We start from the raw sequence: 26,146 nt of genomic DNA, 5'->3' as shown, positions 1-26,146 counted from the left end.
ATTAAATTCTATTTTCAATTTAGATCGGTGGTTGTAGCTTTGGCACAAAGAAAACACGGGCGCGTCAGTTTCCACGAGGTTTACCCACCAGCAACTCTTTAGACCTCGACGTCGTCGGTGACATATTCGCTCGAGATCATAATGGATGAGCAAAAATTAGAATAGCCACCAGGCAAATACTCAGTTTCTTATTAAAATGCGGAATTTTCGATGAAATTCAACTAAGTCTTACGCCGTAAATTACATAAAAGATAGGCATTATAACAAGGCATTATCAGCACATTTTCGATGATTGCTAGTTGGTAGAGATTATGGGGAAAACCTCCGCCATTATTAGGATTCTAACCCAGGCATCCATGCCTTCGTAACTATTGAGGTTCAACGATAACTTGTTGGCGATAAACCCTGGCTTATACAGTTCTGTATATACTTTGACTAGATCGAAAATGAATGGCAATGAAATCACAAGTCACGTTCGGGAAACCAGGAGAAGCAGAAATTTTAACGTGCTTAATAAGAGTTAGTCATTTAATTGTGAGGGACCTGCCTTCTTTTGTGAATCGAAATTTGCCGAAATTTTACGCGCCTAGTTTGCATATCAAGCCGACTGAAACGTGAAATTTAATAACCGATTCATACGCGACGACGCAGCCTTTTGTCGCATATGCATCGATAGTCAAATTACATCAGCAAAAATTAACAGTAATCAACAAACTGTGTCTATAATATGACATTGAATAACGAGGTTTATGATTACCATCGCGGATAGTATAACTGGTTTTATCAACGCATTCACGGCTCTCTTTAGTTCTCGCATGGGTCTATATTTCATGCTGATTATCTGAAGCTTTTCAATATAGCTTTTATCTAAAATTGGGCTTAACGCAAAATGAAATTCGAGAAAAAAAGTGTACAAGTCGGTGTTATCTATTGACGTTGTTTGTGCGAAGAAAAATAACGGAGAAAATGTGAAGCACCTATTCACCGGGTCATACAAATTCTTTAGCCGCGCGCAATAAAGCGAAACTACCCTCATCAGGTATGCTCGGATACGACCACTGCACGCGTGCTTATTACCACGCGTTAGTAGTAGGTAATGTGTACATCTTTACGCTTCGAAACTACACAAATTACAAGTTGTTAAGCTAATGTCTACCTACTGTAAGCTCGTACCATTTGCGACATAGCGTGGTGCCGCGTAGTCGTGAGACTGCACCATCGAACGGCTTAAGTGGCATTAATGTCACAAGCCGTCAGGGTGATGACTGGGGAAATTTGAACCGGCAAAAGAATGTTGAACTGTAATTCTTTCGACGTGATTGCGAACGACAAGGTACTTGGCAAAAGAAAGAATTGCTCCGTGAAAGAAGGCATTCAGGTTCAGTACATGACAGCAACTATTAAGAAAAACAATAAGTAGAAAGTACTGGTAAAACCGTTAGATAGAGCGTATTTTTAACGCGACGATTGGCAGCATTCGGAGTCTGAACGTGTATGTATCAGACGGTCCCTCGCGAGTAATTAGGTGATAACATCGTGCGACGATGGGATCTTTCACCAGACACACTTACATAGCCTACATTGACCGTTATCGTTCATACGTATAGTTTAGTTCGTTTCCGTCAAATGAATCAGTTCTTCCGTCTCACAAATACGTTTCAAGTCCTAAACCGATTTGGTATAGAAATTCAAAACAATTTAGAACTTTTCCTCGAAACTGGCCCCGTAGTGTTAGTTTAACGTGCAATCCAAAGTGGTAATTACTGGAAAGAAATTTGCCAATGCAAATTCAATCTTGATGAGTGGGGCTTTTCACTCTGATTTCTTGTATCTGATTTCTGTAATTATCTGTAATTATCTCTTCTTTCCCAATGCTTTTATCTCTAAGACTTATCAGTTGAATTTAGTTCTGTCGTACTTAGAAAATATACGCTGAGCTTCAGCCATCATATATCGCTATATCACACACTAGTCGTCGTAGCCAGACGAGTCCTGCCTTCTTCAATTTGCCATCTATTATTCAAAGTAATGTCTCAAATTAAGATGACCTTCAATTTCTACAGCTCAAACAGAATAAATGCCTTGGTGTTGATTGAGACTAGTTTGCATATATCCTCTGCGATGACGCGCTTCTTACGGACGTGTTCGTTTGTCTTGTCGTGTTATATGCCGTTGGAATGCTAATATGTGCCTCTATAATCCACAGGGTCCAGTTCCAGAATACAAAGTTATGATCAAATGGTAATGACCAACTTCTGATTTTCTTTTGAATCTGGCGCACTGGACACTTGATGCTGATTTGTTTTGGCAAACTGGAGCCAATTGCACAGTTTGAGTTGCCAGACATTTGCGTTAATCGAATCAAGATAGTGTGAAGCTAGTTTGAGTCTTAAATTAAATCGTCAACAGTAAATACAACTCTGGGGTCGAGCTCTAACCGATAATTATGGAAGTTAACCCTCATCTCCATTCTGGAGAGTTTGGAACCTTACTCGTAGAATTGCGTTGCCACCGGGTGTTGCAACCACGGTTCATTGGCGTTGTATTTCATTCGGAAGAAGTAACCGATCATTTTCCTGGTGATATCCCAAAAATAACTCATGACTTTCAGTATGAAAGATTATCAATTACCATTTGAAAAGGCAGTAAGAAATTAACCCCAGAAAGCTTTTAATACGTAGCGTCTGACGTAGAATTCAAAAGGCCGTAGGCTGTCTAATTCCCGAGACAAACAAGGTTTCAAAACAATTGCGAATAACAAATCGATCGGATGTCTCATATCCCCCCATGTCGACAAATAACCGTAAATGTTTGTTTTTTTAGTGTTCAACATTGAAATCATGGAGATGATATTTACAATGTCGATTTCAAAACATTCATGATGAATGTTTCGACACGGCCTGTGACATTTTACGACGAAACACTAAAACATGACATTTATAAATTGAATATCTATCCATGTATACTATAAATGTGTTCGTATTTCTACCAACTATATCTTATTAATCGATAGTCATAGTTTATCGTAAATTTATCGTAAAACTAAATGTCACCGACTTTTAGATGTCGCACGAGGCACGGCTTATATGAACGAATCATTATGAAGATTTTTTATAGACTTTCTGAAAAGTCGAACGTTTGACTTTTCCAGTTTCTGAAGTGACATTTACTCTTCTGAGCGTAGTGATTGACACAAACGGCTGGAACACGTCTCGTTTATGCCAATTTAGTTAATGATGGGTGTGTCTCGTGTTCAAATTGAGGATGACAGACAAATGACGGTGATGAGCCTGCCGAGAGAGTTTACATATCGCTGATCACTTTCCGGGTATGCGCTGCAATTGTTTTTGTTGGGGTTTTTTACGTATTGAGCGAAGACGACGCGAGTTGCGTCATTCCCGGTCGACTGGTGAAAAACAACGACGTATAACGAGCATTGAAAAAATCTTTCCGTCTATTTCTTTTTCGTTTCGTCGCAGTATTACGCCAGAGTGATGACTGCCATGTAACGTGTTCTTCCGCCAGCGCCAGGACAGGCCCCTTATCGAACTTGCGATCGAAATTTTTATCTATTTAGTTGATGCGTTAGAATTTGGTGGTATGAACGCCAAGAAATTGAATATAAAAACCGAGAAAACGAACATTAGCAATGTATGGGCAGTTCTGCTCAGCCATATCCACTTTTGAACTCTTAATTTATCGGTTTACGCTCGTAAATACATCGATGTTAATGATTTATCAAATTCGTTATCCCATTCTCCGCGGTTCAATCGCGAGTGAGTTTTGAACGTTGGTTTGTGATGATCGAACGATAACAGATGCGAGAAATGGCTGTCTGTATATGTCTACAGTTTACAATCGAAGAAAACGAGATCGGCGTTGGTTGTTGTTGACCGAAGGCGGCGCATATTGCCGTTAAGGACTACCACCTTTTCACTACATCTATTTACATGGTTAATAAATTGTTTTATCAACAGTTTGCTGTTGAAGATTGGACTGCGCGTGATGTATGGTTTTCACTGGGAAAACGGCATTTTATTTAATGTTTCGAAACGGGGAATATGTCAATATCTGCATGAAATACACGTTTCAGGACTGGTATTTGCATAGTACAAATATCTTTCCTTCCATTATATTTGTATAACCAATCATATAGTTTCGATTGTATGCGTCATTAAATTCATTTTCACTTTATTTCCCTTAAAATCCATGGTATCTGTAAATATCTAGTTGAAAATATAATCAAGATGCGCATGATCTGCTTCGAGTTTTCAACTTAGAATAATGTACCGGTGTTGTAGTGGTCAATGCGGTAGTTCCCACTAATTTCTCTCAGTGATTTATGTGTGACTTGGCAGACATATATCAACCGTTGACACTAACACATCTGTATTCATGTCCAAACTCCAGTGTCGGCACATTAACGGGCCACTGTTTCGGCGTTAATCTCAGCCATAGACAAGCGATAACTGCCACTACTTAGCCATATGCCCGTCGACAATTATCTACCAGTCGTACGACAAAAGTGGCAAAACTACTTAGCTTTTCTGAGACGAATTGCTTTTCCTACTGATGCCAAATTGGTTTCGGTCTTGTTCGAAGATTGAAAAAAAGGCTACTTGAATGAATCTATATGGTAGTGAGTATATGTCGACGAAGAGACAACAAATAATTTGGTTTTCGCTGTATTTTCCATATACGATTCATTCTAATTCTATATCGTAGACTAATCAGGCAATAGTTTTCATTTTCCACAATAGCAAAAGGCTCAAAACTTGCACATCGTTTTATCACTCTGAATAACGGCTCTCTATTCCTGTAAATACGATGCAGATGTTCTACCTAGAAATGATCCATCGCGCGAATCGGACGCCATTTTACACGAAATTATTTCAATCAAGCCATCAGTTTGGAAATTATTTTGAACTTTCAATTACAAAGCGGAAAATCGATTCCATCGCACGGCGGAATCAGTTTAATAATTAATAATGCTGTGCACAATTGAAGACTCTGTTGCTGATTATCGCGTGTGCAGTTATGAATTATTTGTCAATCCCGTCAGTTGACGATCAGGCACAGTTTTCCCCGTTGTCGCAGTCAATTTGTATCGGGAGAGAAGATGCCCAGTGACAAATTGCTTTGACATCGTTTCTCAAAGCGCTGCCGCTGCTACAGTTATATCTGTACATTTCGTGCACTTCAGTCAAAGCGACGCCGAACGATATAAAGCCTAAGTACGATGACTCGCTGACATCTCATCTGCTTTAGGTATTTATCTTATCTATAACAAGTCCAGTACTTGTACTATCTGAGCAAGTAACACAATACACTTACACGTAAATGTCTCAGCTTCTATAAACTTGTATAAGCTATCCGATGCTCAATGGGCAGACACGGATGGAGACAAATGTCAAAATTCATTAACGTTCAGACGTGGTATTATTAGAGAATGCTTTGTCGACGACATTAATGTCGTCCTCTGATAGTTTAGCATCTTACGATGGATGCGACGTGTTGAGTCACTGATATTATATATAGGTTTTATCGTCACCGGAAACCGTTGTGATAGATCGTACAGACGATGGGCATCGTGCTTCCATAACTCGTACTTTGAAATGTAATATATTAATCACGAGTTCGCTTGCACGAAAAATAGGATATTATGTTGATCCATTTCTTCCGAATGAAAAACCTATAGATCATCAAAGAAGATGCGTGCGAGCTCATTCCTTTGAAAAATACTTAATCATTATTTGCCGTTTAAAATCGTTTTCTTTGAAGACGTGGAATTTCTTTTTGAACGCCATTTTACGCGAATCAAAGGATACTTTATACAGCAGAGTAAGCAACGTAGAAAAAGTAATTTCAATATAATACGATTAATTATCTATGCCCACCGGGTTCCGATTCCCGCTAGATATTTTTGATCCACCCATATGACAAATCGAAATATTGCAACATTTCAAAAATTGATAATCTATCAACGGCTGAATCAAACCGTCAACGCTTGTCGCATTATTTGATAACAAATGTCCCGAAAGTAATAATTACAGGGCTCGTGATATCGATATCATTTTATTTGGCGGAAGAACAAAATTAATGAGTTATAGCGTGAATGAATTGCCTGAAGTTATCTGAATTACGTAAGTTTTTACGCAGGAATCGAATTCTCGGATGAATTTCGAAATATCATCTTTTAACAAAAGGTGAATCTCGCGAAATTACATCATGAAAGATGCGATGAGGTAACACGCTTCGGCGATCGATATGCTGTGCGGAATTTTCATCTGGTTATTAAGTCTTATTTCCTGTCGGTCCAAAGTCGCCACGACCGACTAAGAATATCTCTACCGCTGTTATTATATTCGCGTCAACTCCGGAAGATTTTCGATCATCAAATGCGAAATTCATCTCGTATCTTATATAACAATCTAACTGTTTCCGAGTACGACATATAAATACACGGTCGATTACCACGTTATTCGAGAACTCACGTACGTATCATCGATACGCTTCCTGATGAGAGAGGCGGGCAACTAGCAATTCACTGTCTCTTCGGAGTTTGGATATAAATTAGAATTGTGGTGGGAGCGTATGGGCGAGGAGATATAGGTAATAATTGAATCGCTTTTACCTTGCCATCACTACACACACACGCGCACGCACAGATACGGTCCTTATTTATTCAAACCAATTTCAATCTTGAAATTGATGGTACATGTATATCTATCGTTCAGCATGTCACCAATTCTGAATCCGTGGAAACATATTATGGATTATTAGATTCCAATGGTGGTTTCAGCTCGTTCTACCGCAGGCTACGTACGACGATCCGTTCGCGCTCTGCAGTCTCTCTTTCTCTCACTCGCCATGAAAATCACGTCAAAACCCATCGACAGAAAATAATAAATGAAAAGTCTGTCGCGTTGGCTTGATCAAATACGCTGGCGGATTTAATTTGCGATAAATCAGAACGGAAATATATTTAGAATTGCTCTCAATCATATTATTTTCTGCGCGTTTCGAAGCGTTTATTTGGTAGGCAAATGATTCAATCTCAGTTCATGCTGAAATTACGCGTAGGGATCATTTGAAAAACAACGTCATGAATTTGCTGTCTGACGATCAGCCAATGATATACCAACTCAAATTATTTTATGGTCTGGCAACTAAAAATATTTTCTATTTGACGAACATAACGTTGGCGGAAACTGTCGCCCACACTGCAGGTCTACTGTACGTACCAGATCTGATGATTTTAAAATTATAATTTTAAGAATAGTCTTCAAGATTATTGTTTGACTGACTGTTTTCTTCAAAGTTGGGTCTCAAATTGATGCTTGTGACGTCACGTGCAAGTTAGCTAAAACATGTCAAGGCCGATTCGAGGGCGTCACCAAGGGCGTCTGTATGCGACGTACACAGGTGGCTAGTCTGGATTAAATTTGGACACCTCGAGCACGCGGCAGGCTGATTCTAGGGCAGCTCTCGTCTTCATTATTATATCACCTGAGGTTATGATTTAATGCACGCGAGTGGCTAAAATCGGGAACCTTCTGGAATGCCGAAGCGAATTTCTATCCACACCGTGCTGTAATTACATAATTTCCCCAGGCGAGATTTCTAGTGTACAAACAAATTACAAATTGTTGCACCTTTGAAAGAAAAATTTCATCAACGGAACGTGAAAACAGACACCTTGGACTGGAATATATTTCAGGAAACAGTTGAAGCCTTTTTGAAGTTGATTTTTTTAAAGTCTTATTTGTCTTCAGAAAGAGAGCGTCTTGTTTCGCAAAGTATATTCATTCGAATACCGTGACCTTTAAAAGGTATACGTATACCAGTGCTTTGTATGCCGGGCTGTAATTGAACTTTCATCGATTTTGAAATATTCTATCATCAGTTACATACAACGTTGCCCGTAATCTACCCGAGTATGGAAAAAACAATGCTATCGATATCATTGAAATGCAATTCGATACATCGAAACAAGAATTCAATGAACACGATGTTCATTCCTTTTCTTTCGTTTCAGTTTGATTCTACCAATCGATACCAACCAATTATTGTAGAATCAGTGCTTTTTAATTTTCCTTCAGATTCGTAAATCCATTTAAATTCAAGTTCACCGCGTTCTAATGTATTCCCCTGATCTACACTTAATGCGTTTATGGCTCGATGTGATTTTCAGCACGCAAACATCCGCAGCGTATGTTTGCGTGTGCACAGATAATTTCCTTAAAAATTGAAAAATGGGGTGATACGACATTTGATGCAGTTTAATACTTTTTATGAGAACCACAGCAATCTTCGAATGCGCACACACGGATTAGCTCCAAAAATCCGATGTCTGCACGACGGTAATCTGAGATCCACTTTTCCGATCTTAAAAATATCACTCTCTCTCTTTCTCGATGAAGCTATTGAGATTGGGTAGCGAAATATTAAATCTATAATGTGTGGTGAAAAATTCCAACCATCGCATCGAGGAGAGATTGGGGAACGGTGCCGGGTTTTGCCGCAGATTGTAATTTATATGATGGTTTGAATTTTACTTTGAAGTATAGCGATACCTCAGAGGAAGCGTTTCCTGGTTTTGACGCTAATATATGACCACACAACGACTAATATGGAATATGATACTGCGAAACTACCAATATACGCGGGTAAACGCGATACAATTACCTATCAGTCGACATCGAGGAGATGCGTCATGAGCGAGAAATGTTTGAAGATTGTGACTGCAAATCAAATTTAGGCAATTTCACGTTGAAAACCGTGTTGCTGTATCGCATAGCAGCCTCGGTCATAAAGTCTATAGCCGACCGCTTTTTTCACAGATGATTGCTTTGATGCTTCGTGGTAAATAGTCCGGACCGTATTTTTCCACAGCGCGTCCGGTCGGCGCCTGAATTCCGAGGAAATCGCCTCGCATCAATATCCATTTACGAGCTGGTTCTTGTTCCCCAGAGTAGTTCACCACGCAACAAAACAACCGGCGAATCGTACCTATTTAGCTCAACCCGCAAATGCTATTATTACCAATTAAAGAAACGTAGCGAGAACTTTTCCCTCCAGGGTAAATCAACTCAACTGTGAAAAAGCAGACACGGCATATCATGGCACCGCCACCGACTGAATTGACTTGATTTTAAAGCATCGTCAATCTACCACACACCGAAAATTTGCGGTAGAATCCGTCTTCGCATTTTGCTTGCCTCGCGATGACGAAGTTATTATCAATCTTCAATATTAATTTACTTTCATTCGACGTTCCGCTTTACGTAAAGTATTTATCAGCGCATCAATATTCATTTGCTTCGTTTCGATTTCCGAAATTCGTTTAGAAAACTTTTCACCCTCCCCAATTCGTTCAACGTTCTTTTTTTAAACAGTAGCTTTAGATGCATTACTTTAGATATGCCCGATTAACTATGTTACTTTCATTTGCATATCAGTCCCCGTCATTAAATCAATCTCTATATGTTGTTACCATTAGTTCCTTTCTTTCTAAGAGGAAAAACGCATCGATTTTTGAACAATATATCCGTATAAAACTCTGCAGACATCTCGGTCGGTTCTCTTGTCTATATCCACCGCCCATCATCCTTTTGTTTATATGGTGTATAACGTCGTTGGCGATCGATAGACAGAATATTATCGACACTGATCAGCTTAAAGGGATCAGTTACCCGCAAGTTTTTTTTTGGTTCAGTCAATCTCGACCATTGCAGATACTCCGATAAGCTTCATACAGAGTCGTAAAGGTCATTAGTGTAATAATATATACCGTTAGCTCCTGTTGCAAAGTATGAAACGTCGATAACGGAGTTCATAAACATAAACACGGTCGAAATAAATCATTTTAGCGACCACGTTTAGTTGGCAAACTGAAGATAGATCTAAATACCAAGTGTTACCCTATCCCAGTGATGTAAAGATAGAAATAGAATTGACAAATACGAATAACAGCGCTATTCTAATGTCTTATGAATTATAAAGATACTGGGATCATTTTCCACGACATCCCTCGGCTAGATTTTTACAAGGACTTAAAAGGGAAGGTGCAGATATTCAAGTAGAATGTGCTCGTTAAAATATATATATATATTGATAGAGATCTTATCAAGGCGATTTGAGGCGAGCGAATAGACTTATAACTGTATCCGAATGAAATGCTCATCCCCCTTTTACTGTAAGGACCCTCGGGAAATCTATAATGTAATAACTTGTCGTGTGTTGCGAAGGCGTACACAAAAAGTGAAGTCTTGGAGAAGAAGAAAAAGGTGCAGCTTTCTTGATTCAAGGGCAAGTAGATGCCGCCTTTGTCGATCATGTATGCGTTGTTAGTAGATAATATTACAAAATGAGCCCTGCTTATTCTGGAAAGGGGGAAACCATGTTTTCTATGTCGACTGGAAGCCTAGTTTCACCTTAAGTTGTTTAAGGCGTCTGATCCGTCGATATAGACAATTATTTCGCAAGGAATTGAAAGAAACGATGAACCACAACAAAAACGTAGCATATGATTTCTTTTTTGTAACGATGAAATTTGCTTCTGAAAAAAATTCGATCTAATCAATTTGATTGCGATGGCGTGATTGCCTGCAGCGCCTACAGCACCTCGAAAGATGGAACGCACCAAGTTAGTTTTAATATGCCGATGCCATCAATCGTTGTTTGGGCTCTAGGCGACGAAGTTCCATCTTCAAAGAGCTCGTCTCGCTTTTAAAATGTAAACAGTCGATGACATTTTGCGAGGTGTTTGTATCGAAATATCGATAAGCTCAAAAAATACGTTATTTGAAGAAGTAACAAGACTGTCGTCCACTACGCGTGTAGATATTACGAACTCCATTTTCACATCAGGAATAAGTTGCAGTATTCCCCGCACGAAAAGGAACTATAGACACATAATCACATCAAATATCGAAATTTAGCTGACGCTGCGGGTTTTTTCTCACATTTTAATCAAAAAGGAATTACCATATAGATAAAAAGTAACCGTGAAATAAAGCAGTTACATTTGCACTAAGAGGTTCATTGTGATTGCTTTATTGACTTCACGGTTTATAAAGAAACTACCAGCTCTGCAAACGCCTTCGCGAGCTTCTTTTTAGTGAATAATGGACAGGGTGCATTTATGCCAGATCAAATTGACTTTGATGTTCTTGAACCTAATCTTTGACATTTTATCCTTGATAACCGACACCGAATGCATGTATATTCTGGCTTTAATGTCGAGGCTATTTTCAGTCTTTGTTGCATTTGCCAATTTATTGACTGTTTAAAATGGCGCGCGTGCGCTGTGTCGGTAGTCTGAGCTCCGACGGGAAACCTATTTCTTTTGTTGGCTGCAGGCGACGAAAGTTATGGAATACCTCTGGCTCTGAAAAAGAAAATTGTCATTAATGTCAAAGCACCGGCGTCTGTGAAAAATTCTGTGTAATTCCATAGATTTACATGTCTTATTATACGGAAGATCAAAAGATGAATTTCTCGTCATTGAAGTCGATTATGAGTTTTGATTACAATGGATATCGCTGTTTCAATCAAGATCTAGTTATTTGTATTCGGCTTCAAATTTTAAAGACCTAAGCGATTATGATTTACAATCACAGCGCGCATGCGGCGAGTTCGGGTCTCGGCGCCGGGAAAAAAATTGTTGCCTAGAGATTACGTAATATTATATCCCGCATTTGGAAGGCTTGCTCCGAGCTTGGAGTAATCAGACTGAATTACTCCAAGCTCCGAGGAAGTCAGTTCCCATCCTGAAGCTATAACGTGCATCGAGCTTCTTAGTGAATACAATGGAGAATTATTTTAAACCGTTCGTGTATAACGTGGTTGACATTTAGAGGGATTAATCGTTAGAAACGATTTGTTACCGTAAACGACAATGCAATCAAGGTAAAGGTAGGAGAACTATACTGACTACATGTTCAAACTGATAGCCGTAACGATCGCCTATTTCAGTTATATAACCGTAACTTATTTGAAAAAAATAAACGTTCTTGAATTTGTTTGCTCCAAATATCAAAATGAGTGTATTTGTTTTTTTTTTTAAATCTACGGGATCCCTTCCTGATAACCGGCGAATGTTTGCTAAGGTATTTTTTTTTCATTATCGCGACAGGTTTAGGGTTTTTGTCGATCCCTGAAACGATATCAAACAGAAATACAATTGCATTGAGTCGTTCATTAGAAATAGGCTGGGAATGTTTTTTTGTTTCGCCATCAGCGAACATCATTTTCAGCGCTAGAACTCTTTAGCAAGTAACCGATTATTTGAACAAGGTATTTTTTAGATGACTCTCTCTAATGTCAGTGACATACAGTCACTCACACTGGCATTTACTGACCTTTCTCCACGGTACTGGAAAACGCAAAATCGCTAGTTAAAACTTATTTTCATATGGATTGTTGAGCTTTTTTGAGATTGTTGAGCCATTTTCGGCTTCTTACAATGGACGATGGAGAGGGCTTGGTACACGACAATGATAAAGGAGTCGCTATTGAAAAAAGTATGCACGCCTCTATCGATCAAAATATCTAGAAAGCATACTAGAAAAAAATAAAGCTTTGCTAAAATCTAATCTCGATGACTTCATAGGAGAAGACAACAACAATCAGCAGGATACATCTAAAAATGACAGTATTTTTAACACAAACTTTTGCTATAGATGTCGTGAGTATTTACCGGACGGTTCTTACGTTCGGCTCAATTGAAAGGGATTGATTACAGAATATCTGTTATTCTTCATATAGCCTCGTTTTATTGGATATGTCATGTGTTTGAAGCCGTATGAAAATGCATAGAAATATGTACATAAAAACACTTGATTTAGGTGAACGGGGTAATGCGAGAAGTCATTTTCAATATTTTGAAACTGAAAACACCTGTCGCTGTTCGAATTTCTTCTGCTTGGACGCTTTTTTCTAATACGTACAAATATCGACGTGGAAAATGATGTATATGAAGGCATATGAATTGTAAGATGTGTCTATGGTGAATACCCAACTGGCGGCGTTCCCGTTGTCTGCTTAAAGCTCACATTACCATCACTAATTTCCCCTTTGCTTTTGTTATTATTTTGCCAGAGATGTTATCTAATGCAAGCGTATCCCTAAAGGGTGCAATCTATCCGTATCGAAGTATCGCATTATGTAGGCTCTCCGTCGCCGATATATAACCACGCTTTCGTAGGGAGAAAGACGCCGCCTTTTCGGAACGCCGGCAAAAGATGGAAATCTAACTTTTTTTCTATAAAGGAAAAGCCTATGAAAAATTATTATATTACAAGATATTATATAACAATATATTATGTGTGCCTCTAAATGTCAACCAACAACCGAAGAACAGCTCTTGTCGTATATAGAAATGCGCGTTGCTGTTTGATGTAATGAGTTTTTCTGAGACTCTACGTCTAATTAAGTCACAGACGAGAGCCGAGATGTAAGTTTATCAAGTCAGACATGTGTATATCTTAAATAGTGTACATATGTATCCCGTTAACGATTCAGATGTGGGAATTCTCCTCCATCAATGTATGATTCGATCGGGTCGATGCAAAAAATCTTTAACCTGTACATCTACAAGCTATTGTCCATGTAGATGGGTATATGGTGTCGTGGGCTGCGAAAGGACAAATTACGTGTACACGTATTCGTTTAACTCGATGGAAAACAACTAGTTTTTAAATGCCACGCTTTGATTTCGGTTTGATTTACCCCCAAAGCACAAATCGCAGACCAGACGCCAACGATATTGATTTTCTGAAACATTTCGCCGAGACAAAAAACCGACATCGTGTATGTTATTCGCCTTGTTTCGTACCTCATCGACGTAAAAAGACGATGTAGTCGCCGGAAAAAAACTCACGCGGATCGAATGATCAGTAGAAAATTTGTCGTCATCGCGTCTTATTAAGCTTCTGTGAACGGTGACTTGACGTCTCGTTACGACAGAATGGAAAATAAAAAGCCCTTCATTTCAGGTATGATCGAATACCAACTACAGGTGAGACGTATTCATCAGTTTGCGATTGAGGGTTTGACTCGGGGATACCGATAAGCACCAGCGTATTTGCCAGCATATTTCTGTGAGGAATCAAGGTGCAAATTAGTTTATTTCGAAAAGCAGTATAACACAAAATGCGGGGTAATGAATACCAGACAACACTGCTGCCGCGATCGAAGATTCCACTTGTGGCAAGCGAGGATCCACTAGGTGCGCTAGCATTCTTGGCAAAAATAATTGTAAGGTTTCTGGGACAGAGAACGGTGTAATTAGTTGTCCATTTCCATCTGGGAACTAACCGAATATTTCTCATATCGAACCAGTGATGAAGAGAGTCGACAGTAATCTGTCTGAAGGGACACAACGTATTTTGATTTTATTTCCCAACAGGCACACCAGCCCAGACATTATTTACCTCGGTCGTGCAATTTCGGACGTGACTGCATCAGTACAATGGCGATATTGTCAGACAATATATCAATTTTTTCGTCTCATTTTCTCTTGTATCCAGGCACTTGCTTATCATAATCTAAATGGTATGTTACCAAAGAGGAACCTATCCCCACGCGCACACGACATATGTATCTTCATCTCGTAAGGCATTGACATTTTTATTTGTAAAGAGATTCACACGGTTTAAATGTTGCAAAAACTGTCAAAATCCATCCAGGGACAGATGAGATGTGATAAAACACGCATCACAAATAGTTTTTAAAAAGGAGAAAAATGACCCAACAATACAAGATAAAAGTACCCTAACAAAATGGCGGCTAGCAACTGTAAAATGGTTCATTGCACAACTTTTTTCATCGATGTTGCTTTCTTCGTGCAGGATGATTTTGTAAATATTTATCGAGGCATTCGATTCCTTGTTCTGAACTTGTTCGTGCTTCCGAGTTCGAGGTATTTCCTTTCAGATCTCGTACGGATTTAGAATGAAAAGGTGAAATTTGAAATCACGTCCGGATGCAAACGGAAAACGACTTAACGTCGAAGCCGATGTTCTTTTTCGATGTACAGAACTGAGTGTCAAATAAATGCCGTCGGCAATCCTCCTTAGCTGATACATGTTTATGGAACGAGTAATAGGATGACACATGTTCCGATGTTCAGAAGCGTCCGGTGTTCTTTCATCCCTTTCACGATATTACGGCTGGCGATGGCTTACGAAACTAAATTTACCGTCTTTATCGTCGTCGTAAGTCCGTCTCAGCCGAGCCGAGCCAATTTCGGAGAAACGTGATTTATTAAGCAGTCGACCAGCGGCGATGTTTTCTAAGCGGGTGTTTTTTTAAAGATTGGCTAAATTTCTAGAGCGTGGATTAACTCCTTGAGCTATATTGAGTTTCGTTGCGTTGTATATGTATATATATATATATATATATATATATATATATATATATATATATATATATATATATATATATATATATATATATATATATATATATATATATATATATATATATATATATATATATTATATATATATATATATATATATATATATATATATATATATATATATATATATATATATATATATATATATATAAAGTAGTAAATAAATATAGTTGGAATACGTTCGTTCATACACGCGATAACCAATAGCCAAATCGCCTCGAATTGTGTTTAAGAAAATAGCGAAAGAACCGAATGGCAGCCCCACGTTATAGCCCGATTCCATTTGCGATGCATTGATACGCAAATAGTGATAGCAAAAATATTCTCAACGATCTTTCTGCGTAACATGGCACCGATGGCATGGCTGCAATGTCACATTTGACCAACGCTAATTCAGCATTTCATTTGATTCTACGCTGTTAGTTCGATCTGCGACACCATAATGGAGAAACGGTGTCATTCGCCCGTACAACTCTTAACGTTTCAACACTCAATTCTTGTGTTTGTTTTTCTTAGTTTCCGCTCGATATGCGTTGTGAGTGTGTGTACGTTGAATGACGCATCGTTCCACAATCTCAACGTTCACCATCATTAATGAATCGATGACTGTCGTTGAGACGCTGAGAGTACGATGTGAGATTCTTGAATCCCCGAAGTGAAAAGCTAATGAAAGAAAATAACTATCGCAACTAATTTCAAATACATTCTACTAAGCCCGTATCTCTAGAGATCCGTGACGTGAACTTTTCCCGATTCGTAACCGACAAAAATATCTGTTCGTCGAAATAACTAGGTTATTTTAGTATTCGAACAGAGCGTTGGAATTATTGATCGAAATGATCTTTTTTCTTTCTGGAAGAATAGAAAAAGACGGACGGTAGTTTGCTTAGGTCGACACCTGCGACCTAACGCGACTCGATCGAAGGCATTTCGACCCATGACGTTTTTTTAGAAATTACGGCCGTATGCAACATGACGCCGCCCATCCGCTTCTACTGATAAATTAATCAAGCGGGCATCATTCACATTACACTTTTGAGGTGTGTATGTCTACATGCAGTCGAGTCGTATTTTCACGTCAAACGCAGTTCCAGGGACTTGACATTTACACCTGCCACAGATGTGCTATAAGCACAGCTGTCTATATCTGTAACGCCATTAAAGTTGAAACAACACATTTTGTAATACAATCATTAAAATTTCATTTCAGATGCGTTTTGTTTCATTTGTGATTGGACGCTAGAATCGGGTACGAGAAACACGCGATCGAGTTAAGGTAAGAACCTTTTAATTCGTTTTCGATTCCCAGTGTAAAAACATACACGTCAACCACTGCCATAGTCGTGTTTCAGTCAATAAGTAGCACTTGTCTTTAAGTGTTAAGTCAAGAGCACGTGAAAACACCAGATTTTCTACACGTTGGAAAGGGTATCTCGAGTCGAGGATACAGAATCCTTATTACGTTGCTCGTTAGAGCGCTGATTGTATAACTCAAATATTAAAGCTATATATTCATTAGCTATTAATTCTAACTAGGTTAACAGATTAGCGAAAATATTAGCTGCGTCGGGAATAATGTACAATTATCCATATATACATATAGATACATATTATTACGTGTAACCGGTTGATCAGTTTACAAAGTTCACGTAATGTTCAACTGGAAGAATAATCTTGTAATTAGTGGGCGTAATGAGTCTTATCTTTCTGTTAAGTCGATGACGCGTTGGCTGAATTATGGGCCAGTTAGTTCATAATCAGGGAAATTAACCCCTCCATAATGCGTCTGCCAACGAACTGATAAAAAGAATAGATGAATATAGAATGACGTACATAAATCCAAATCTAAATTTAAGAGAAACTCCGTCACTGCCACTGGATTCAATGAACCTCGAATGAGCGGAGTATTCCTACCGGAGCTCTTCCGGGAGGCGATCAACGCTCGGTTCTATTTTTTTAGACTATCTATCAAAGACAAAGAACTGTTAGCGTGGCACAGCACCTGGAATTTAAGAAATATAGATTTATTCTCAATGGACTTTCTTCTTGAGTAAACTGTCAGAAGAGCGAACTTTATTGCGGATATTATGTTTCGCGGTAAATCCATAAGGTGACTGAATGTTTAGTAACCCAGAGATTAACTCGTTTTTTCCACTGTAATATCGTGAATTCAACAATGTATAGTTGACAAGCCCAATTCCAGACTGGCTAGTCCGAAAGTTAATATCATCAACTCTGTGTTATGGATTATGTGTAGCCTTAACAGAGGGTAACGGTTCGGCAACCATTTTATCCATCATTACCATTAAACGTCAATAAATCCTGGATTGTATTTATTCATGAGTTGAGATTTTCAATCGGAATGATCCACACAGCTCCGCGATTCGGGTTCTTGTGTGCAAAACCTACTGTTAATCCATGCACGGAGATAAGTTTATGGTTCCGTGATCCGGACGATAAACTGCTTTTCCGACGACAGAAAAACCGATGAAAGGCCATGAAAATATCGATACGTTGATCAATGACGCGTGAAGAAAGTTTACGATATAAAACTGTCCAGAAAGTGTGGATCGCAAATTCCTCGTTCCGCGCGCGTTTACGGCCGCATCCAGAACTCGTTACGTACTGTTTTACCATATGCGACACACTAGTTTTTTTTAATTATTCGATCATGGATGTTTGTGGGCGCTGTTTGAACGCACCGATCGCAACTCGTTTAGAATTGATTACCTGGCCGGGAAGCCATTTAGGTTCTGCAATTATTACGACATGATTTCCATTATTAGATCGAATATATGCGCGCACGGGACACTCCCGTGTAATGTCATAAATGTAAAAAATATATTTCGATAAGCTTTCCCGGTTGGTCTCTGTATCGTGATATAAATAAGAACGGTGCATGTCGCGGGAAGCGGTATGAAGTGCGTCGTTGCACTCGCCAATGTTGAGCGTCCGAAATCGCATTTGTTGCGGTTGCGTAGCGTCGCCCGGGTGATAACAATGATATCTCAACGTAGCATTTATGCTAGATATTGACGCTGTTGGTGCAACAGCGTTTCATCGTCCATTCTTGAAACGCTGACGCTGCGTCGAGCATGAAACCAATGCTGCGTGATGCTATCCGTGGACGCTGACGCAAAGCATTAAAACAATTGAGGTACGTTTAACTTTAAAGCGTAAACGTGTTAGTTCGTCTATTTTGTGTCGTTGATCAGGATTATATACAGTAACTATGTAACCTATATCAACTCTTTAATGTTCGACGTTCTGGATTGTCCCCGGTAATTTTTTCGACACCTTCATTCCTATCTACCTGACCTTGACCCTTGGTCGGCGCAACGCGTACGAATTATTTCTGCGTCCATTATATCACTCAAACCCACGGTGAATACTGTGTAAATATTTTACGCATTTTAATATTTAATGGCTCATGATTATGGCGACTTGTTCTGAAGTGATATTGACTTGAAGGTATCCCCTGCCCCTGTTCGACTCTATAGTCCCACTGTTTTCGCCAATAATTTCGATCTTAAGCCGCCGTACGTTCGAACGTCCAGTCGGGCCGAATGTCGAATAAGTCGAAATGTATTTTGCGTGCGATGCCAGACGGCATTACGATGTACATTTGTCTTGTTGATGAATAATATCCCGTTTAGGAATTAAGTAGGAAATTAATCGGTGTTTGTTTTGGTCACAGGGGACCTGCCCGACGTGTTGAATCGATCTTCGTGTGTGTGAGTGTGTGAGTGCTGATTCTGAGCGGGCTGATTTTCTGCCGCATTTGTGTCGGCTTATAAACGATTCGGTATAACTTCCATTTACACAACACGATTCGTTTGTTCGTCCTCATTTGTAAATATAGGCAACGATTCAGTTATCGTACAAGCATCACAGTTAGTTTAGGCCAATCAGCGTTCATTGTCTATGGCAGAGTATTTGGACCGGTCAGTTCTTCCTATCACGTGACGTCTTTGTTTGTCATCGCCATCGCAGAGAAACGACGTAAAACCAGTAACAAATACCAGAGCGAACTTCGTTTTTCGTAGCTAGTCGACCAGTGGTCGGAACTAACAACCGAACGCTCCCCGGTCGTAACGCATTTCACAGTGTCAGTCATCTTGAAACTAGGTCCGAACTACAGCGACCGTGCTCTCCATCCCGTGGTCGACTATTTCCGGACTTAAGTTTCGACTAACTGACTAAGTTCGCAAATAGCCGACTAACTCCGATAAACGAAGTCTGCAGAGAGTTGATGGATGGATTTAGATATGTTCCTCCTCGCGCGAAATAAAGTGAAAACTCGAAGTTTTCACCATCACCGCTATGTTTCAAGTACTCGACGGCTGGCAGAATGCGTTGGTTACGAACTATTCGCATTTCGCGTGACGATTCGTAATCAACAAGTGTCGTGTGTGCTGTCCCATTTTCAATTTATCGGCGCAGACATCGCCGCGAATGTATCATCGCATCTCGCGAGCCACGTTCATAATTAACTAATACGTTAGTTTATACTCATTCATTTCCACCGCAGTATACTGATACATCATTACGACTTGACGTTTTCAAAGTCATTACTATTCCAAGGCACCCCACGCAATTCTTTAACTAATCGTAATTTACCGTCATGGATGCGGTCGTATTCCCTCTCAACTATTCAATTCAGTCGTAGAAATGCATTTTTGCTGTAAATTGAAATGCTAAATTAGCTTTGATGTTTGTATAGAAAGTTGGTTTTGACAGCATCACGAATATATATGCCACTTTGGAAAATAAGTGAACGCAGTGAAATTATAATGCATGGAGTATTCGTCTCTTAAAGGGTAGGGTTGATAAAAACTGACAAAGACGTTCTTCGTGTAATATCTGACATCGTTACATCTATTGCTGCCATTCTGCTCACGAAATCATCACGTTCGGGTCTCGGTTTTCTGATCACGATTGTTCTTTGAAGCGGGTAATTCCATTTTATGAAACCAGTACGGCACAAGCGATGCTTTTATGCAAAAAAATCGAGCGCCGCTAACACAGACTGTCAGACAGTGCGCTCCTGGAGAAGTTTCATTTCGATCAATGAAGATTCGATCCACGTCGTCAGTGATGATGTGACTGTGCCAGTATGCGTTACCGACCAAAGCCGTATTGCAACCTTCTGTAACTTAGGTCACGGGATTTTATTTGTGTTCATGGTAACATGCGCGACTGGCTTCCGCTCTCGACTCTTTTCATCTTTTTATTGGGTTACGATCAATCGGATCAGCTGAGCTGAGCTGAGCGAGGGTAGTATACTCTTGGGGGAGAGACTGCGAGGTTTGAATGAGTTTTACATGGCATTAGCGTCGGGTTAAGACTCTTGAAAAACACGCGACAATTTCTAGATCTTCTCCATCAACATGAATATAAATATATATATAGGTCCATCTTACCCGAGCGAAATAAAATAACGCTTTTCTCTAGAGTGAAGTAGCCACCTAATCAGTAAATGAACTTAGGCGTCTGTCGCATTTTTTGTCGATGCAAATGTTCTTTATTTTGTTAGGGAGAAATGGCAAACTCTGGCAGCGCGTAACCTCATAATAAATGACCAAAGCATAACGGTGTTTCCTATTTCGTTAAAAAGTACCAGGTTGTACCTTAGGGTATTAATATTCACGGATTGTTTTTACTGACATGTGGAGAAAAATATTCAAAAATTCATCCCACTTGGTTAAATGAAAAAAGAAACACCACAAAATACTACAGAAAAAAATTGCGATTTAAACGTGCCACCAACTCAACTAATAATACATTCATCAAATGATGTTTTCGCTCACGATATTCCGACGTTTTCGATACATTTTCTTTCATTTCAGTCGTCCATTTCTTTTATAGCAAAATTGTACAAACGTAGAGGAAAAAATGTTTTTTAAGAATTCACACGAAAACTCGACGACGATGTGATAGTTTTTGCCTAACTCGTCGTGAAATCTGAAATTGCTGATCCGTCTTATATTTCTGTGATGTTATCGAAACTGGTTTTTCGCATCTCGCGTCAGAAACACGAGAAACGTATTGTTTACGGATTGATTCACCTGGGAAAAAAGAGTTCCCCGTTCGTCTCCTGATTTCCTTTCTCCTGTACCGGTCGACGTGTTCCATTTGCGTTGTGAATATCCATCTCGCAAGCAACTAGGAATTGTGAAATGTGTATGGGAGGGGAAAAACGGAAGATTGGCGAATATAAAGCGGCTAATGATGTTTAGGAGATCGATGCATCGACCGAGTCGTTATGTAATGAAAAAACCCTGGAACTCCAATCAGTTGGTGTCTTCACATACACGCCCATCACTATTCGAGGGAAAGAGAGAGACGCGTTATCTGAAAATTTCTTCATCCATATAGACCGAGAACCGGATAAAAAGTAGATGCCAATTACAGATTTGCGTGTCGGATCGGAGTTCATTCGGCACGAGTGATGGTTGTCACATGATTTCACCGACTGGCGAGTTAGGTATAGTCGATTAGCAGCAAATGTTTCAGTCGTGCCTACCGTCGTAAAACTACTCATGTTAATAAGTTTAAAACCAACTCTAAACAAAGTTCAACAGACTGATTATATTTATCAAAGGCTAGAAACAAAAGACACGACGTTTCGAACTCTCGCTAAGATTATCGAGGGAATAACAAAAAACGAAGAGTACCGGTATACATACAACAGAGAACAAGTAATTGTTGAAGTTCAAGATTACTTCATGCCTTACTAACCATAACCTTTACCTTAATTACACTCAGTCAGTAATTTACCCAAATCAACTCATTTTCCCCTGTATATATACTATACCCCTCGTTTTAGTTTTCCCCTCACACCTGGCGATGATCTCTTGTGATTGTTCGAAACGTCTTTTGATTTTAATTTTGATAAACAGAATTCGCTTTTCGTCTTTTTTAACTTTGTTATAGTTGGTTTTTAAACTTATGATCTATTCTACACGTCACAGTGCGGCTATTCTACACCCACAATAACTCCAATGGTTTTGAGTTATTAGCTATAGCTATGGTAACCAAAGTTGATCGGCTGAGAGACTGATCTTAATACTAACTGGCTACAGGATGTGAAGAGGGATTTTTGGCTTGATAACGGAGCGCATACAGATTCCATGTATCTCGTTACGCTATAGATCTATGGACTATGTGTGCGTCCTGTTGTCGGCTCTTGCGACCGTCGTCAACACTATAAACACCGCATTGATGTATAGAGCATGGAAATCGATCAAAAGCGAAATAAGAAATGACATCTCCGAATCCTCGATTGTCCAACTTAAAATCATTAGTCCGTTAAAGTTACTGTAAAACTGGCATAACTGTCGACACGAGCTCAGAAACACCAGAGCGCATTAGAATTAAGTGTTGTTTATCACGACTGTTTTACTGTAGTTATTTTCATTGACTTGTTACGAGTGTTGCAAATGCGTTGCTCTGATTCATTCACGGAAACGTTCCACAAATCCAACAAGATTAAATCGTTCTAAGTGACAGTACGGCGTTTGGTCATGTTTACTAATCGCATGAGCCCGAAGCTTAAATAGGTGTTCGATTGTATTGCAGAAACACCTGCCGTTGTTACACCGGCGAGTAATACACGGTTGTATTTGGCAGCGGTCAGGAATGAGCTGTCCAACGCAAAACAGATTAGATACGGGGTCTTATGCCGAGTAATAGGCTAAGCGTGGTCGCATTCTATTAGCAAGGCGAAGAGCTGTGATTTCTTTCGACGAGACGATGTTGATTGAAAAAAAAGTCAAACGTCATTTAGCTACGGAATAATGAAATGACCCCAACGGAATCGTTTGAATCAGAAAGGTCGATATGGCGTAGATATCTGTGAAAATACCAACTGTTCTCGTTGTTTTTGCTGTTGTCGATTCGTTCCAGCGACTGATTATTTGCATATTGTCAAGCCCTCTCACACCGAGGCGCGTGGAAACCGGCGTTCGCCGAAACCAAATATCGACGTGGCTTATATTATCACAGAGACGAGGAATTCCGACTATGTCTATCGGCATGTTCGGTGACAAATATTTGAAACTTATTGATAAGTTGAAAATGAACACCGATCGCATACTCTTATTTTCAATTGCTGTTTGAAAATGAGTTATGAGATGTAATAAAATCCAATGATTAATAACCCGATAAATGGCACTGAAATATCAAATTGGAATTCCGCACTCGTTATTGGCTGTTGAGGGAGGCACGTTTCGAGAGGAATTTTTGCGTCGAGTTTTGGTTGTTTGTCTTAATGAAATAGACGTATGTCAAATCATAATACAAGGTTAGATTGGAAACATTAGAAAAATGAACAGGACCGAAGGCGGTGACTCCCCGGGTGGTGGGGATCGGAATCTATACGGTCTCGAAAACAAAATTCAATATTAGAAATTTCATTGTAAAATGATCAAATTTCTCATTGCAAGTCGCTGTGTAATAATGCAAAAGCCAGCAGTCGACTACATTATCTATTTTGCTACCATTTCGAAATGTGTGCAAATATAGACAATACTTCCGTCAGGTTTATCATCCACTACAACGGAAATTGTGATCACAGCGTAGGTGAAATGTCGTTCAAGAGTGGAGAATGATAGAAAAAAGTTGAAAAATCGGGAGAAAGAGAATGTGTCTTTGCTATTAGTTCCCCACGCTGTATAAGAAAAAAATCTAATTCAATTTTCTATGCTTCTCGTATTTTTCATTTATTTGCGCATTCGGTACACTCATTGTTCAGGCAAAAACGATATTTGGTTTCCGGTCAAGCAAAATGTACTAACTACGTGGCTGTTGGATATTTGATGACGGTGGACCTATATTCCATTTTTTTTCGTGGGTACGCGTACAATGGAGAGACGTTGTTATAAGCGGAATATTGCTCAATCAGAAAATAAGAAAGATAACGTTATTGCTTTGTCAATATAAACGTTGCTTTGAAGGGTCGAGATGACAGTCTTACAGAAAGTCAGTCAAGTCGCGTTGGTTTTTTTCTAAGCGTAGCTCACATTCATCGTCTCAGTCTGAGCTAGACCTAGAACATCTTCTACGTCTGACATTCTGCTTTCCAAAACACAGCGAAAAACGTTATTGCGTCGTCAATAAATTCTTTGAAGATGGTCACAAAAAACGAAAAATATGCAAATCAAATATGCTAGCGACGCTGTCGGCGTATTATACATTCACATTCGCAAACGGAGCAACTTCGTTTTGCTTCGTAGCTTTTTCGAAATTCTATCAGTCCGTCGATCTGTATCGGATAAGCAAACATCTGCGTAATTGGGCCTTTTGATAGAAAATCCATGGCCAAAGGAACAAGTCAGATGAATTATAGCAATGCAATTAGCCACAGCGGCCGGGAAATCTCTGGCACTGTGGTGGCAACATACAATCATATTATATGGGTAAGCAAGATTGCGCAGCTACCACTGTGGTGACGGCACATCAATCTTTTCAAACCAATTTATACTGTCCAGAAGTAATTAGTGATCGTTAGTGACAGTGCTGTTCTGTACGTGTCGACTGAAAGATATACGAGCCGTTACTGGACTATTGTTTGGCCTGTTGCGCGCCACATATTTGACCGTTAAAAGTTCTAATTACAATATCCATCACCTGAACCTAATACCTACAATACCGGCGAAAGGGTTCTATTTCTTCTGTCCGTTCGATGACGAAGGGTGAGTTGATTTAATAAATGGTTATTTCATCGGCCGTCTGTCTGCGGATGGTACACAGGGACGTGAGGGTTTTTAGCGATCAGACCAAACTGTATCTCTGTAAGCGATATACTCTCCCAAAGATTGATGATTATTCGCCAATTGTTACGGTATTAGCTGTTATTAGACGCGGAATCAGGATCATTTTCGCGCAGGCGTTACGCCTATATAATCAACTGTTTTCCGGCGAAACGAATGATTACATTACGTAATACGCTTCTCGGAAAGTTCTACACCGGGCCTACGTAAGTATAGCATCGACCTGTCTCAAACATCGGCGCATCGGCACATATGGAAATATATTAGTATTTGGCTAAATCTTGAAACCATGATGCGCTTCTAAAAGCGTGTAAATGTGAACGGCTCATATTTGCCACCGAATGAAGTATTTGTTTTCAGAACTCGCAGACTTTAATTTCATCCCGCAATTGAAATATGAACTCCCAGAACCCAGTTCGGCGGTTTTGGACAGAATATTGCTGAAATTGAAAAGTTGACCTTCTTTAGGTTAGGCGTCAATCTAAAGGTCGCATAGGCCACCGACTTCATGCGGCAAATCAGCGATATGGGCCGAGATCACCCTGATTTCAATCGTCACTTGAATATAGTGACGTGCAGCTAATGGATGTTTGTGAAGTTGTCGATTAATATCTCCGCTAATGGAATATTTCGTCAAATCCCAATTTGATTTCCGAAAGTAACTTGAAAATCCCGATAGATAAGAATACTGCATCGAGAGACCGACAATCTTAGTCGAATCGGCCACAAGCGTGCCAAGGCCGTCGATGAATTCTTATTTATACTGTCTATATGAGGGCGGTTATTAGGATAAGACAATTATTTTTGTTAAAAGATTACGCGATGGAAAACACGATCGAGATGACGATGCCGGCGGATTAGCGGGGACTTCGGCGTTGTAATATACCATGACGTACAGTAAAGCTACAATCTTATGCGTAACAACATTGGCAAATCAAGCAGAAAC

General features: G+C 39.5%; 1 long non-coding RNA gene across 1 annotated transcript in view; it reads left to right on the top strand.

The window, feature by feature from the left end:
• LOC141907689 (uncharacterized) overlaps nucleotides 1-26,146 on the top strand; it is a 52,298-nt gene that overhangs the window by 6,793 nt on the left and 19,359 nt on the right. The window contains exon 2 of the long non-coding RNA XR_012619537.1: nucleotides 16,638-16,703. This is a non-coding gene — a long non-coding RNA (uncharacterized LOC141907689). The remainder of the gene's footprint in view (nucleotides 1-16,637; nucleotides 16,704-26,146) is intronic.

This window comes from Tubulanus polymorphus, chromosome 6, assembly GCF_964204645.1.
Source record: "Tubulanus polymorphus chromosome 6, tnTubPoly1.2, whole genome shotgun sequence".
Lineage (NCBI taxonomy): Eukaryota > Metazoa > Nemertea > Palaeonemertea > Tubulaniformes > Tubulanidae > Tubulanus > Tubulanus polymorphus.
This window is presented reverse-complemented; position numbering and strand designations above follow the sequence as displayed.